Source organism: Protomyctophum bolini (assembly GCF_963924005.1).
Source record: "Protomyctophum bolini genome assembly, chromosome: 18".
In the NCBI taxonomy this organism is placed as follows: domain Eukaryota; kingdom Metazoa; phylum Chordata; class Actinopteri; order Myctophiformes; family Myctophidae; genus Protomyctophum; species Protomyctophum bolini.
The window spans coordinates 7,683,068-7,698,289 of NC_137879.1; the positions used below are offsets into that span (position 1 = coordinate 7,683,068).

A 15,222-nucleotide genomic window follows, 5' to 3' on the forward strand; every position below is an offset into this window, starting at 1 on the left:
CGAGGCCAATTTATGTATTACCACATGGTAAAACGCACCTTCAAAATCCAGCCCATAGGGTTTTCAGAAAACTGTCAGGAATTTGTAGAAGGTCTAGTACAGTACTAGTACCGTAAACATACTTAGTTACTTTCCCCCACTGATGATGAAAGGGAAACCTCGAGGAAAGGACCTCGCATGCTGTTATCTAACAGTGTGGACACACAGTGTGGTCACACGCATGCACTGTGTGTGGAATGTACATAAAAGTGTTATCCCATGCTTCCTACCAAGGCCGATAAGACAAGCCATTTCTTGTGTTGTTTGACTCTCCCACGTGCAGCAAAGGGAGTCAATCGAATACCAGCGTATAGACCGCAAGCCTCCAGAGTCAGGCGACAGCCATAAACATGCCTACTGTCCAGCTTTGGCATGCAGCCGGCTGCCGTTTCTGTAATTAACAGTTTAGGCGTTTAGCAGACACTTACAGTACAGTATAGGGCTTATCTAGGGCAACTTTACGAAGTGCAAGATCAGAGTAAAGGACTTAATTTACTTACCAGGTAAACGTCAAACCTCACATCTGTCTGAATGTGACTCTTTTTGATACAGAGACAGTCAAGACTAACTGTTCAGGAGAGGAGAAAAACAGATGTTCTTTTGTTTTTTTTAATCCAGAATGAGTTAATAGCACAGGCAGACTCTTCACATAGCATGTCTGAAATAAATGTCAGAGCTGAAACATGATGTAGCTACAGTAGGTGTAATGTTATAGAGACCACAGAAGTGAACCTTTCAAGCCTGCTTTCTCAACTCGCTGTTTCCTGCAAGGCATTACTCTATGCCTTGTCATTATATCCATATATCCATATATTAATTTGAAGCTATGATTCCCTGCTTCCACATGACATGACAAAATATATATATATAAATATATATATATATATTCAATGGCTTAGCCTCAGTCAGAAGTCACAAATGCTGTCAAAATGCTATCTAAATAACATGCTTTGCATCTGGACAAGCAACCATACAGCATTAACTGTTTTGCTGCAAAGGAGCTGCAACTATACTGTAGTTGCACTGGCACGGTTTGGCCTTAACCTTGTTGTGTCCTCATGGCATCGGGTGCAAACAAATCAGCCAGCTCCACACAAAAGGGGGCATGCCGCCATGCCCACATGTGGGCATGGGGCAAGGACTGACACATACAGAGATCTCCCTGATATGGGCATATCGGTCGGAATCGGCAAAGCAGCGTAGGTGTGAGGGCTGTGTAGCGGCCCAAAGTCTGTTCCGGCCGGAACCTCTAGGGCAGTGGTTCCCAAAGTGGGGTCCGGGGTCCCCCTGGGGTCCTTAGAGGGAGTTCTAGGGGGTCCCCAGCTAAGTGATAGTTTGGAACCAAATGGACCCTTGGGTCTGTAACTCTGAGGGTGTGTGTACAAATGGAACCAAATTGATCCATTTGGTTCCATTTGTACACTCTTTAAATTAACATTGATTTTACAATATAAATTGGGGTCTCAGAGATAGAAATGCCATTAAATGCATTAGTCCCTAGACTAATGCATGTCAAACTGGGGGTCCTTGAATTTAAACGGGTTGAGAATCTCTGCTAGAGCCGTAACAATCTTCTCTCATGGAGGGGGACATATATTTTCTAATGGGGGTCCGCGGGCTAATTAGTGTGAATTTTGGGGTACTTGAAATGAAAAAGTTGGGCAACCACTGCTCTAGGGGGGCACACGTTAGTCCGACATCCCCTTAGGCCGACTATTGTACGTGGCTGGTTAAGAGTCACCTGCGGCTTCCGTGTGCTAGCTAGGGTTAAGGTATACTTATGAACAAGTAACCAACATGCATGTACATCTGCATGTACTGCATAGTATAACTAGCATCTATTAGGATAGAATAAGTAGTAAGAGGGAAATATAATGCTATAGGTGTGAGGTGGAGTCTTCATACTGCAATAGGACTCAGGATCATCATGCACACTTTAAAAAGATGTCTGTGGTGCTGCATGGAGTCTGGGACTAAATCCCAGTTTGAATGAAACGGCATACATCGGGACATGACCTGACGAAGGTCCTTGTCTGACTGAAACATTGATAAATGAAACGGAGGAATGCGTGTGCGGGAGTAGGCAGTTTTTGTTTAAGGCTTTTCGGACTGAGGCAGAAATTGTGAAGCGAGCTCTGCGGTAGCATTTCATCAAAAGGGTGAAATTTTTACAGAGATCGCTTGTATTTCGCGTAAACTGGCGACGCCGTCATTTTCTTTTTCCCCTCACGGGAGAAAAAGACAGTCGATCTGCCTCACCTAATTTCTCTACGGATGAATTGACTGAGGGGGAGAGCTCGGAGGCAAGGAAGCTTTAAAAAGACAGTCGATCTGCCTCACCTAATTTCTCTACGGATGAATTGACTGAGGGGGAGAGCTCGGAGGCAAGGAAGCTTTACAGAAGGAAGAGACACCGCTGACGCCATGGCACGCGCCATGACACTTTCATGGACGCTTTCTTAGGAGGAAAATCTCACACAGCAAGTTCAATGAATACATGGCAGTGAATGGAGGTGTAGGGTGGACCAGCTCATGAACACACATTATTTATGAACTGATTGAGACCTTTATCATAATAGTAATCGGTTCAGGAATATAAAAGAAGACATATCACAGGTTGTTTTCTAATCACTTGCTTTTCGATGTCCACAGTACATCATTACTTGCGCAAGCAGAGCGCGCAAGTAATCGTTTCGCTTGGTCTCTTCGAAGTGAAGACAAGTTTTCTTCAACGGTGAATCTGTGCCTGGTTTGCTGGGACTAGTTACAACATTACGTCATCCTTGAGAGAGTACATGGTGTGTATATGACGTAATTTGTAACTAGTTACAAATCAGACAATTTGTAACTAGTTACAAATTACGTCATATACATACCATGTACTCTCTCAAGGATGACGTAATGTTGTAACTAGTCCCAGCAAACCAGGCACAGATTTACCGTTGAAGAAAACTTGTCTTCACTTTTTGGAACCAAGTAACCACAGTATACTGCTAATCAAATTACAACTACATACTCTGTATGTAGTTGTAACTAGAACAACTACATACAGTTTGTGCCTGGTTTGCTGGGACTAGTTACAAGTTACAAGTTACAACATTACGTCATATACACACCATGTACTCTCTCAAGGATGACGTAATGTTGTAACTAGTCCCAGCAAACCAGGCACAGATTTACCGTTGAAGAAAACTTGTCTTCACTTTTTGGAACCAAGTAACCACAGTATACTGCTAATCAAATTACAACTACATACTCTGTATGTAGTTGTAACTAGAACAACTACATACAGTCTGTGCCTGGTTTGCTGGGACTAGTTACAAGTTACAAGTTACAACATTACGTCATATACACACCATGTACTCTGGTCCCAGTTCACAACGATGACGTAATGACGTAATGATTTGTAATTTGTAAATCTGTGCCTGGTCTGCTGGGACCAGACTACACAGATGACCATATCTCTTACGTCATCACTGAGAGCTAGTCATACATATACACACACCGTGTACTCTGGTCCCAGCTCTCAAAGAGGACGTAATGTGGTATCTGCTGGGACCAGATTATACAGATGACAATTGACAATTTACAATAAGTAATAAAATAATTATACTGTATAATATATTTTAATTCAGTTTATATACCTTTTTTTTTCATCACATATCAATGATTCATTTTTCTGTAAAAAAGTAGTTAGGTAGCAAATAGTTACACGTAATGATTATACATTTCAAACGTTCCTTCACAGAGATACTGAGATGTGATACTTTCCAGCGGTCGAAAGTACTTGCGCGCTCTGCTTGCGCACTAGTAGGCCATTTATGGCCTACTAGTGTGCAACAAGCAAGTATGCACTCGGCAGAGTGCAGTTCTAGTTATATTGAGCATCTAAACAGCGGTAGGTATCATTTCTGTCTCTGAGGTATCGCGAGATTTGGCTGCCAGACAGGAAGCGGTGGAAAGTCTCGCGATACTTACAGTACGTGGTACGTTCAGAAAGGTACTTTAGATACCTCTATAAAATGAAACAGTGTACACATCGAAAAGCAACACAGCAGACAATAATGTGTTATTATGTATTCTGTTATTTTCCAGAAGCGATTACTTTACAAAAGGTCTCAGTCATTCAGAAATAGTGTCTGTTCATGAGCTGGTCACTGGCTCTCACTGACTCCAATGCATTCCACCAAACTTCCGGGTGTAGTTTGGCTCCCATATGGTGTGACGAATCTGCTGTCTGGAATTGCATGATAGCGAAAATGACGTACAGTAGTTGACTTTACCTCCTTTCCATATACCTTGCTGGGAAGTAGGAAGAGTTAGTCTGTGTGTATATAGAGCCTATTGGAGCGTTGGCCAGGGTAGGTAGACATTAGTCTCAGGGTGAGTTCTAGAAGCAGTAATAAGCCAACAAAACCATACACAAAGACATGTGTGAATTGAGGATGTCTGCTAATATTTTTTCACTCAGTCTGATATGATGATGTGTGTACAGCCTGAAGGCTGTGACAGACTGAAAGCTTCAGACTCGCGCAAGTTTAAGTCAAATCCCGTTGTTTGCAATGTCTGCCCTGGGCCACACCGGAGGCAATCAATTGGACTCGTCACAACCTGTTGATGCATCTCTCAGGGCTCAGTTCTATTTTGGAACATTGACACGTGATGGCACGATTAGTTGGAGGAAACTTGGAGCAATGCGGAAAGGTAACTTTTTGAAGACTAAAGTCAGACTCATATCACACTATCGTGATCCGCCGGTAGGCAATTTCGTTTTGCCAAGGGCTGATTCGCGTCTGGCTTATCAGCCAGGCTACGCTATAGCCCCACATGGCAGCCAAGTCTATGGAGTTTTAATGTTTATTTAGAGCACTTCTAACAAAAATCGCTTGCCAGCCAAGTCTAGTATAGACCTTTAATGTGTTGTTTGTTTAGGGCACTAAAGGATGACGTGAGACATAAATAAATACACCTTGTGACTGGTTTCGTTTTATACAATTGCATTAATCATGTCTGGTAACGTATATATACCGTATAGTGGCAGTGAATCTGCAATCGTGTGGCAGCCACAGTGGGCGCCTCTCACTTCACACGAGTGCGACTTTTATTTATGTTTCTCTTGACGCGTGTCAGTGGCGCTTTTACGGTGTGCTTGACGGCCCGTAATTTATGCTCTGACGTTGCGCGTCAAAACTATGAATCTGGCTTTCAGACAGGTGACGCCTCTAAACGAGAAGCAGCTGCAGGCGGCGGTGCACCGCAGAGAGCCGGCTGACACCAGACATTAACCCATTTCGACCGAGACCGATTCTACAAATTGTCTTCTAAATCATCATGACAGATTTCTGAAAAACCCCATGTTTCTAGGTCAGTGGTTCTCAAACATTCTCATGTCAAGAACACGCAAAAATATATGAAATTGGCGGCCGACTCCCATCTGAAAATGTGTTTTTCCAGGGACTCCCCCACAAGCAAAGATTTTAGTTAAAAACATTCACTGCGAAAGAATATGTTCAAAGATTTTCACGAATTTTCTAAAATAGCAGACCTACAAGCTCTTTGCGCGCGCTAAGAGCTTGTAGATCTGCTATTTTTCAATAGCTAAAGTAACATAATGCTTTAAAACACCAAAAGGGGTTCCCGCCCAGAATGGGTTAAAGTGTAACACGTCTCACTATATCCTTAATGTTTAATCCCAGAATTCACACAGTATTTATAGATTGCCGGTTCATGCAGGTTCACAATGCTAATGAGTTTCGATCATAAAAGGATGCTAATGAGATTCGATGCACTTATGAATTCCTGGCAAACAGACAGACCGTCGAGGTTCAGGTCCCAATTATATAATATATATACAGTATATATACTGTATAATATAGGGAAGAAATATCGCTGAGGCAAAGCTAGTCACATCCCGATCCCGTAGCCTACGCGCTCTTGTGGTGGAGTTACAGATTGTGAGGAAGTTATCACATGCCAATCATGTCATGCCATATACACACTATAGCATGGACTCCAATTTAATAAAAGGCACTTATGTGTTATGTGACAGAGCACACTCTGTCAGAGTAATGTAAGCTGCTCAACAATACACATGCATTGTATTGTTGCTGTATTGTATTTGTAACAGGTTGATTCTCAGTCCCACAGAAGGTGCACATTCTGCTGTGAATGACGTGATGTGAATCTAATATACTTGTGTTTATCTCTGCAGATGCTGTAATTGGGAAGCTGCCTTGATTGCCTGAAGAGAGCTCTGATTGATTGCTTTATAGGGGGAGAGTCTTGGGTGTTGCTAAATGCTTTGTGATTTGCTGACTGCTTAGCCAGGGGTGGAGTCAGGAGTCTATATAAAGGGGAAATGGTTCAGTAGAGAGTAGGCTGCCAATGGGAGAGGTTGACACCACTACCTCACTGTTCAAGTTATGTTGTTTGAGTTTTTCTTATCAAAAGTTATTCACCTATGTTGTCCAGGCCTGGAACTTATTCAACTTTATCTTTCACCTGCCACAGTCATCTCCAGGCTTGAGTCCCTCCTTGCTGGTCTGCTGCTCTGCTCCAGCAAACCCAAACCCATACCACTGGTCCAGAATGCCACAGCACCATTCCAGGCCTTCAACCTCCATACATGTTCACGTCGAGCAATTAGACTCTTATGATTGTATCAGTAAGTACGATTTCAGCCATGCTGTATACTTACACTTACACACCCCAACACATGCATGTATGCACGCACGCACACATGCACACGCACACATGCACACTCGCAGTGCACACCCATAGAGTCACATAATATACCCTGTGGAGTTTCCAATTCCATGTCCGTTCCCTACTATATAGGTTTATACTGTAAACAGTATAAACCCGATTAGAAGCCTTGAAGTGAGTCTGGGCGGATTAAAGGAAACGGGGAGGGGTGGGAGCAACACGCACAGACACACACACACACACACACACACACACACACACACACACACACACACACACACACACACACACACACACACAGCACCATAGCCATTGTATTCGCTAAATCAGTTGCTCTCAACATCAACCATTGATCACGCCAACAACCTTTGACGCTTACAGCCATTGATTTAAATCCTCGACCATAAACTACTCTCATTATCTTTCGCAGATAACTACTTAGGACAGTGGTTCACAAACCTTTTAACTTCAAGGACCCCCATAACTCTGAGAGTGAAACAGAATTACAGACCTGTAAGGCTTCATATACACACACATAAAGAACAACTGTTCTGTGCTCTGCCTGTGTTTGACGGCCGCCTCAATGCTTTTCCAATGGAAGTCACAGAATGTGTTTTGGTAATGTCAAAGACGCATACAAATCTGTACCCCTCCCGAGGCCCCTGGGGGCCTCCGATCATAACTGTGTGCACCTTTTCCCTGTTTAGCGCCCTGCTCTAAAACGTGGTAAAATGCAGAGCATCCGCATTAAGAACTGGAATGATAACAACGCTTGTGAGACCCTCCGGGGACTCCTTGAGGACATGTTCTCTGAGTCCTCTGCCCACATCAATGAACTGACGGATGTTGTTACTATAGCTGCTCTTTGTACTGTGAGAATATTGTTATTGCTGAGAAAACTATCAATATTTTGAGGGGCTTAGCTAGCCCCTCCTATGCCCAGCTTTCCGGTTTAGTGTGAACACAAACATTGGCTTGTGATTGGCTGATCACCCCATATAGCGATGATTTTTATTGACTGAGCGAGCATATTGAAGCTAAAAGTGAGGGCAGAAAAGTGAAGACGGAAAAGTGAGGACGCAAATTGTGATTGGCCAGAATGAGATGATGTAAGATGATAAGAGCGCTCCTTACCTCACACGGGTGTGATTTTCATATTTTACTTTTACTCAATTTCTCATTTCTTCTATAACTACCTGGGTAGTAATTATAGGTAATTAGTCCAATACATGCGAAGCGATTTCAAATGTCAGTCACAGCATGGACTTTATTCCATCTCAGGGGAGAAGAGGAAGGAAAAATCCTTGCCTTAACTGTACCGTATATTATTGAGTTGACTCCAAACCCATTTTGGGTCTACCAGATCTACAAGCTCATAGCGCGCCACCGAGTGGCGCGCTATGAGCTTGTAGGTCTGCTATTTTTGAAAATTCGAAGAACGACTGACATAGAAACATAGCTTTTTCAGAAAACTGTCAGGATGTAGAAGACATTTTTAGAATCTGATCTCAGGTCATTTTCTGTCGAAGTTCTTCTTACCGGATTCTACAATCCTGCCAACAACGCCAGTCATTGACAATGAAATAAGGGATCACGTTACACCACTTGTGGAAATAACTAAGTACATTTACTTAAGTACTGTAACAAAATGTTGAGGTATTTGTTGTACTTTGCTTGAGCATTTCCAATTTCCAATACTTTTACTTCTACTCCACTACATCTCGGAGGCAAATATTGTACTTTGAAAATAGACAAGCTCACAATGCGTCGTGATCGGACACATTGTGAGCTTGTACATCTGCTATTTTCACATTTTAATACGCTTGAAAACTTGTGAAACGGGACATTCTGCATAATGAGTATTCCATCCATCCATCCATCCATCCATCTTCAACTGCTTATCCGTAGTCGAGTCGCAGGGGCAACAGCTCCACCAGAGTGCTCCAGACTTCCATCTCCAGAGCAACAGTCATTAACCCATGTGTTTCCTCCAACTGCGCCTTGGTCTGCCCCGGGGTCTCCTCCCAGTAAGACATGTCTCCAGGACCTCCCTTGGGAGACGCCCGAGAGGCATCCAGATGCCCAAACCGCCTAAGCTGGCTCCCTTCCAGGCGAAGAAGCAGCGAGTCTCTCTCGTGTGACTGAACTTCTCACCCTATCTCTAAGGGAGATGCCAGCCACCCGTCGGGGGGAAACTCATTTCGGCCGCTTGTATTCGCGACCTTATTGGTCATGACCCACACTTCATGACCATAGTTGAGAGTAGGAACACTTCATGACCATAGTTGAGAGTAGGAACACTTCATGACCATAGTTGAGAGTAGGAACACTTCATGACCATAGGTGAGAGTAGGAACACTTCATGACCATAGTTGAGAGTAGGAACACTTCATGACCATAGGTGAGAGTAGGAACACTTCGTGACCATAGTTGAGAGTAGGAACACTTCATGACCATAGGTGAGAGTAGGAACACTTCATGACCATAGGTGAGAGTAGGAACGAAGATTGCTCGGTAGACAGAGAGCTTTGCCTCCTGGCTCAACTCTCTTCTCGTCACAACAGTAGTGACTGGATATTGTTTTTTCCTGACGAAGTTTGTCCAACTCTCTTGTCTTATCTGACAGTTTCTGTAAGAAATTATGTAATTATTCAAAGTAATTCTATTCTACATTGGAGTATTGATACTTTTATCTACTTTAAGTAAAACATGTGAGTACTCTTTCCACCACTGCATTACACTGTCATCAGAGAAGGCTGTAAAAAACTAAACAATTAACCATCATACAGAGAAACCAGACTATCGACGGATGAAATATTCCACAATAATACAATAACAGTCTCCAGTGACACCCACCACCACAAGAATTCCTTCCCATGTACACAGACAGTGTTGACATAGCCTAGCCCAGCGGATGGTTCCCAAACTTTTTAGCTTGAGACGCAAAAGAGAACTATGATGTCTCCCCGGGACCCAAACTAGTGAAAATGGCTGATCTACAAGCTCTCGACACGTTGCGATGCCACGTGCTGTGAGCTTGTGAATCGGATATTTTCACTAAAAGTGTTTTTATTCCATCTAATAATGGATTTCCATGTTTTAATGGAATTCGTTATATATGTTTGTAATCTTTTGAAATAAAGAAAATGAAAATCGGAAACCAAAAATTAAGGGGTATTTACTCGAGTCGCGACCCATAAAAATTGCTCCCGAGTCCTGACCCACTGAAAAAAACCCACTTAAGTAAATGTACTGTATCAATACTGCAATGTAGAAATACTCTGTTACAAGTAAAAGTCTGGAATTCAAAATGCACTTTAATAAAAGTACAAACGTTTTGGAATAAAACTTTACTTCGTTATTATGAAGAATGTCTCATTTGAACTTTTCAACCTTTGTAGAGAGAAGACTTCCGCACACCCGGCAGGCAATTTGGCCTGAGGAAGGTTGCAAGACCGAAACGTTGCTCAATAAAATGCTCTGAACCAGCAAGTGGCAGTGTGCGGATGTCCCTCCTTTCACAACTTTTCAACCTTTGAAAATAGCAGATCTACAAGCTCACAATGGAGGAAATGTATAGAGGGTTGAAGTGGTACATAATATATTGTGGTGTCTCGTTGGTTCTCTCCAGAGCGCCGCTCTGGAGAGAGAGAGGGAGGCAGAAAGCCACCGCGGGAGGGCGGGTGATTGACGGCAAGTACGTCCCCTGCCATCAACTCAGACAACTCGGCGCACCTGCTGAGCTCATCAGCACACCTGAGCACAGCAGTATGAAAGGGAGAACTCCCTGCCTCACTAACAGAATGATCCACTCTCCAGAGATGAGGCGAGGCTGTGGGCATTGAAGGAAGTTGGGCGGTAAGCTAGACATCCACTATTTAAAATGCCATGATGAAATCCCTGACAAGCGCACTCTCTCTGTATCTCCCCGCAGGCATTATACCGGGCACGCGCTCTTTGGCCGACAAGGCGCGTGCATGGGAGGAAAACAACCAGAGTACACGGATATGGACAAGGAGTAGAAATACTCGCCCCCAGTACACGGCGTACAGCGAAGGAGTACAACTAACTCGAGTACAGGCTGAGTAGAAATACATTTATTGACATTTATCCACCTGTTTGAGTTGACCCGTTGATATCTGACCTGTGGGAAGGAAAACCTACTCTAAGAACTACGCTAGGCCTAAAGCTAAACCTGTACATACCTCATAATACTCACCTCTGGAATGCCTTGCAGGAATACTTATACCCGAATCCTCTGTGAAAGTAATCCAAGCTTACCTGTGACGTCCTCCCTAGGCCTCACTCACACCTTTCGATCTAGCATACAACATTGACGCATGCTAGATGTAAGCAAGATGTAAGTGTCATGGCCGCCCCAATGCATTTCCAATAGAAGTCACATGGTTTGATGCAACATTTTGGACTACAAGCTGTTGTATGCCTTTCGGCTGTGTTTCGCCTGCCCCCCTCCCCCTCATACAACACAGATGCTGTGTCAAACCATGTGACTCCCATTGGAAATGCATTGGGGCAAGATGTATCACACCCTTTGTATACAACAAGCATACATCAGTCTGTTGCGAAGGTGTGAGTGAGGCCTTATCCCCCTGCAAATGAACTTTATGTTGAACTCTCAACCTTTGACAGCATTCCTCTGAAAGAAAGAAAGAAAGAAAAGTCTATTTCTGGTGTGAGTTATGTTCAATGAATGCCTCAGTGAATAGGCAACCCTGACTTTTGCGTGTATCAGTCGCCACAATATGTTTTTGTAATAATATACAAAGTAATAATATACAAAGTAACGACTGTAGTAACTACAGTTTTAAAATAAATATTGTGGAGTAAAAGTACAATATTTGGAACTGAGATGAGAGTAGAAGTAAAAGTATTGGAAGTAGAAATACAGTAGTTAAATAAATGTACTAGCCTCACAGCTCACAGAGACCCTGACTTCGGCGATGAGGACGAAGTCACCAACTCACCCGTTAGTCACTTCGCCTCTAGTCTGTTTAAATTCGTTTTCATTGCACGCACAGCCTTCTTTTTTTTGTAAATTAATGCCCTAGCAAAACTACAAGCTCACACATTGTGAGGTATAAATCGTCTATTTTTGTTAAAATAAAATTAACCTTGGGGGGTGACACACAGTAAAGGCCGTTGGGTTTGGGAGTCGAACCCACGGCACACTGCCAGACTGGATTACCGGCCAAGGTGCCTGGACAGCTACAGTACGCCAGCCGCCCCCCGGGCTGGTAAATTGAATCTTGCCCATCGGGTCAAAATTTGTGTCAGATCTTTGTGTCCATGGTGAGACATGACCTTTGACACTAAACGCTAAATGTCTCAATAGAAGAGCAGGGAGACAACAACCCCAAAAGTTATATTACCATACAAAAGTTATATTACCACAGAATTCAAATGTATTCAATTAAAAAAAAAGTGACAGTGCCGCTTTAAGTCTGTCTGTATGGGTTTCTTATAAATACCGAAGTAACCGAACCACTGAGTTTGTGACTTTTTTTCACCCCGTTTCTGAAAAGTAACTGTTTTTGTATAGCTAGTTTGAGTAGTTTCCCAACCAACCGCGACGAAATGAAACGGTGTGTTGAGTGGTATAGGAATCAGGGTCAAGCCACTGCTGCGTGGAGCAGAAAACAACAGCACACAATAGCTCGCTGCTAGCTATCCCCAAGGCTCCTCATACACAATTAAAATTGCCTATTGTACTTTCTAATGCTCGCTGTAAACAGTGGGAGGAGCGCTGCGGTACAGCCCTACAGTACATCAAGGCTCTTTTTTGCCTCATTTTCATTCTGCCCTGTGGGGACAGACAGAGACAGACAGGTACAGGGGGAAAAAAAGGGGGAAGTAAGCAAAACAATGGACTGTGACCCAGAAACATCATCACAGCTCTGTCAATTTGACACAAAGCCAATAACATAAAGTAGGTCTATCTGTTGTGTATATACTGTATACGGAGGAAGAGAAGAGCTTTCAGAAGAAAATGCTCAACAAAAGACTATTCTTTCTATATAAGGCAGCTTATATACTAGGAGACTTGGGAGTGTCAAAGGGTTGGAAATGTTCCAGTTACAGTTCAGCTGTGATGGAGTGTGTTCGCTCACCTTTCTCAATAACTGTATGCTATGGCAATTCTACTGCCCATGGGGGGCAAAAACTGCTGGAGGGTCGAATGCACGGCTTCAAAAAATAATTGGCTGTGCGTGTGCGTGTACACCCCAGCACTTCTGAATTACACTGCACGATTCGCCTCTAGGGGGATTTTTCTTTTATATAATATCTTAAAGGAGTCCCTCAACACATCCGGGGCCAAAAACCCCCCATCCAATTATCTCCCTTCAGGTGAGTGACTCGGCAGTATTTAAACCAGTAGAGCTAACCTTCACAGTGGCACTTTGCCTGAAGCAAACCACTTTGTAAAATGCTTTACTGGTTGTATAAACTTGGATACTGTAAACTCCTAACTTAGATGCACTTTAGCTGGACATTTTGTGGGCCCATTTGGTATGGTTGCATTAATTGAAAAAGTGCAATGATAATTCATAATTGTAACAGTAGCCTATGTTTTTGTTAGGGATGTTCCGATCCGATCCCGATAGCACAATTTCTGTGTTAGCCGATACCGAATATAATAATACTACAATAGAAAAAATTGAAGTCCACCGACTGGGAATAATATAGCTATCTATATATCTAATGTTGTGTTTATAGCAGACTCCTCATTCAAATGTGCACTTGCAGTTTGGAGCAACTTCACATGCCCCAACATTTTATTTAACTGCCATAGTGTCAACCCCTTACCCCTGTGTCGGATCGGTGGTTAGGCTGGCATATTCACTGATACCGATATGACCTGACTCCTTTTTCGCCAAACTTTTTGCCAAACATTCACTTATAATATGACGCGTGGTTAATTGCGTTTACTGTTATTATGAAACAAACCCTGAATATATATATATATACACAAAGCAGGAGCTAGTGTAGCAGAGTAGCCCGGCCAGAAGCCTAAAGCCGGCCCAACCGCACCAATGCAACAGTTTTTAGGTCAACCACACCAAATTCAATGCAATTCCTTGCAACTGCTATAGAGGGTATGCGCGTGACATCATCAAACCCGGAAGTTATGAATGCCCACTGAGAAAACTACTTTCTGGCCTTGACAACCCATGCATCCAAACAAAAGTCCTCTCTGATTAAACAACGTTAAACAATGTTAAACTCACTTTGCATGTTGCTTTGCCACTCGATGTGCCACTCGATGTGCCACTTCACTTTAAGCATGCGCATACTGTACCCTCTATTGCGCGGATAATGGTTGCAAGTAGTTACATCATGTGAATCATAGGTACAGTTTTATTGACAATATTCCACAATATTCCATTTTGACTGACCGGTAGATGTTTTGGGTTGGTTTCCCACGCAGGTCAAGTGACTCGGGTTCAAGGTGGTTACAGTGGCATCATCTGCATGCAGGCGCTGTGACAATTAGAAAAGAACATAACACTACACTGTGCCAACCAGCTTTCTGTCGTGCCATTTAAATTAAATTATGCTTCACTCTGTTGTTGCCACGACACGTCAAGGTCTTTCACAACGTTTTGGAGTTTCCTCATTTTGGCAAAGACATTCCTGATTTGTTAACGTCTCTTTCCACTTCCTGAAACACATCCTGAGCACAATGGAAACATTAGATGACAGTGTGACGGCGGGGCAGAGAGAGAGACGGAGAGAGAGACAGAGAGACAGAGAGAGAGAGAGAGGTGATGGTGTGCTGGTGATGGTTATTTGGAGAAGACTCTCAAGGTCAGTTGCATCACATTTTCTTGAGTCAGCAGCTGTGTGGAGTCCTGACAGGCAATAACTCGTCTGTCTACGTACAGTTTGTATGACAAAATGTGGGGCTTTTTTTTGTTGATTCATTGTCAATGGCATTTTATTTAGTTTGTGTATGAACACCGATTTGCCCGTCTACATATGACGTAAATTCTCCTTTCATTCCCAATGGCATTTAATGTTTGTGTTGCCACAAAAAGCCGATTTGTTCAGACACATAATTATGACGTAAATTCTCCTTTCATTGTCAACGGCAAATGTGACACGAGTTAAGGACAAAACGCTGTATAGGAGGGGCTAGCATATACCAACTGCTGGACCTGATGCTGCTCTATTCTCCCCCACTCTTTCTCTCTCTGTCTTCACCCCCACCTTTGTTTATTTTAGAGACCCACACAAAGCTTAGACAGTAAGGGCTGCTCCATTTTCGTCGCCTTTTTTTTTTTTTTACTATTTTGCAAAACATTTTTGAATAGTTCAACTAGCCAATCTACATTGACACGTTGTGAGCTTGTAGACTGGCCATTTTAACTATTCAAAAATGTTTTGCAAAATAGTAAAAAAGGCAAATAAGGTTAGGGATACCGGTAAGGGGTTTAGCGGTGACGAAAATGGAGCCCT

At 43.0% G+C, this 15,222-nt stretch overlaps 1 protein-coding gene across 1 annotated transcript in view; it reads right to left on the reverse strand.

Moving 5' to 3' along the window:
- The window catches only part of entpd1 (ectonucleoside triphosphate diphosphohydrolase 1), a 58,479-nt gene extending 44,194 nt beyond the window's left edge, over positions 1-14,285 (reverse strand). Inside the window, exon 1 of the mRNA XM_080788611.1 lies at positions 14,160-14,285. The gene's annotated coding sequence lies outside the window, so the exon portion shown is untranslated. The remainder of the gene's footprint in view (positions 1-14,159) is intronic.
- Positions 14,286-15,222: the final 937 nt, after the last annotated feature.